This window comes from Ochotona princeps, chromosome 15 (genome assembly GCF_030435755.1).
Source record: "Ochotona princeps isolate mOchPri1 chromosome 15, mOchPri1.hap1, whole genome shotgun sequence".
Lineage (NCBI taxonomy): Eukaryota > Metazoa > Chordata > Mammalia > Lagomorpha > Ochotonidae > Ochotona > Ochotona princeps.
Window position 1 is genome coordinate 8,689,269 of NC_080846.1, and position 1,612 is coordinate 8,690,880.

At 35.7% G+C, this 1,612-nt stretch overlaps 1 non-coding gene across 1 annotated transcript; it reads left to right on the plus strand.

Moving 5' to 3' along the window:
- The first annotated feature begins 650 nt into the window (after nucleotides 1-650).
- LOC118757653 (U6 spliceosomal RNA) lies at nucleotides 651-756 on the plus strand. The gene has a single exon (XR_004995311.1). It is a non-coding gene; the product is annotated as a U6 spliceosomal RNA (small nuclear RNA).
- The last annotated feature ends 856 nt before the right edge of the window (nucleotides 757-1,612 follow it).

Genomic DNA, 1,612 nt, shown 5'->3' on the forward strand with positions numbered 1-1,612 from the left:
CACATAATAGAAGAATATTGGTTTAAAAAGACAGAATACATGAAGAAAATTAATAGCAAATGGTAGACATAAATCCCATCTTATCATTAATTACATCTGATATAAATGTACTAGAATGCCATAAGTGAAGATTTTGGCAGAATAGAAATAAAAACACATGATCTGCTTCTGTGCTATCTGTAAGAGACAAACTTTATATTGAAAAACACAATTGGTTGAAAATAATAGGATGGAAAAAGTATATAATGCTAGGAGTACCCCAAATAGTTGTAGGACAAGTATACTGAAACTTACATTTTAATTTGAAAATTGTTACAAGGTCCAAGAATGACATTAAAATGATTCAGTGTATTTCATAAAGATAATCAATTATAAACATATATGCACGAAAACAATAAAACACCCAAACACATAAAACCAAACCTGACAGGACTGAAAGGAGAAACACACAACAGGTGTACAATGTACTATCTCACTGTTAACAGTGCAATGTACAGTTAGGCGGAAATTCAGTAAGAAAGTACTAGACTTGAACAACACCCTGACAGCGCACACCATTGAACAGCAGAATACACCTTCATCCCAAGGACAGGTAGGGCGGGCTTCAGAATATGATGTGTTAAAGCAAGCCTTAAGACATTGTAAAATCTGTGCTTGCTTTGGCAGCACGTATACTAAAATTGGAACGATACAGAGAAGATGAGCATGGCCCCGTGCAAGGATGACACACAAATTCGTGAAGCATTCTATATTTTTTAAAAAAAAGACATTGTAAAATCTTTAAGGTATATATTTTCATCACAATGGAATAAAACTAGGAATTCATAGCACACGACAGTTTGGGAAATTCACTTAACAGTTTCATACAAATATTTGACAAGTATCCCTGTCTGGTTTTTTTTTGTAACAATATATTTAAATCAATTATAATTTTACTTCAGAATGTAGTAAAATTTAGTTATAAGCTGTGTGGGCCAGAAAGTTAATTTGTGGAGAAGTTTAAATAATATTTTTGATTTTTTGGACAGATCAGATTTTCATCATAATTTTATTGTGTCAGTGTTGGTGATTGTGTTTTTCTTGGGTTTGTTCATTTTCTGTACGTTTCGAATTGAGCATCATAATGCTGTTCCTGGTCTCATGTTAGGTGTTACACCTCTGCTGATGTCCTTCTGCTACTTGGATTCTCAGAAAGTGAGACCCATATGCTGCAACAGAAATGGGATGGAGATTGTGTGCTTTGGGGTAACACCTTTGAAAGAAAGAGAAGCAGTGCTGTGAGAAGGGGAGGGAGTTTGGAGAAAAGGTGGCCTCAGAGAAGTGTCATGTTGGGTAAAGTGCTTAGAGCATGTTTCTCTCTGCTCAGCTCATGATATGTGTTCTCCTGAGGTGAGCGCGACTTTGGATCTAAATTTGAAATGGTCCCAAGGGGCGTTAAGGCAACCATCCTCTTACACAGTTAATCATTTCCAAAGGTGAAGAAAGTTGGTGTTAGCCAGTCTACCCTTTGCAAAGTAAGGATCTGTTTCTTCATACATGTTCAGCAAATGACTCATTGAGGGCTGTGGTGTGTTTTTGTCTGTTTTTCTATTAAAAATGTAGAAGTCACTTG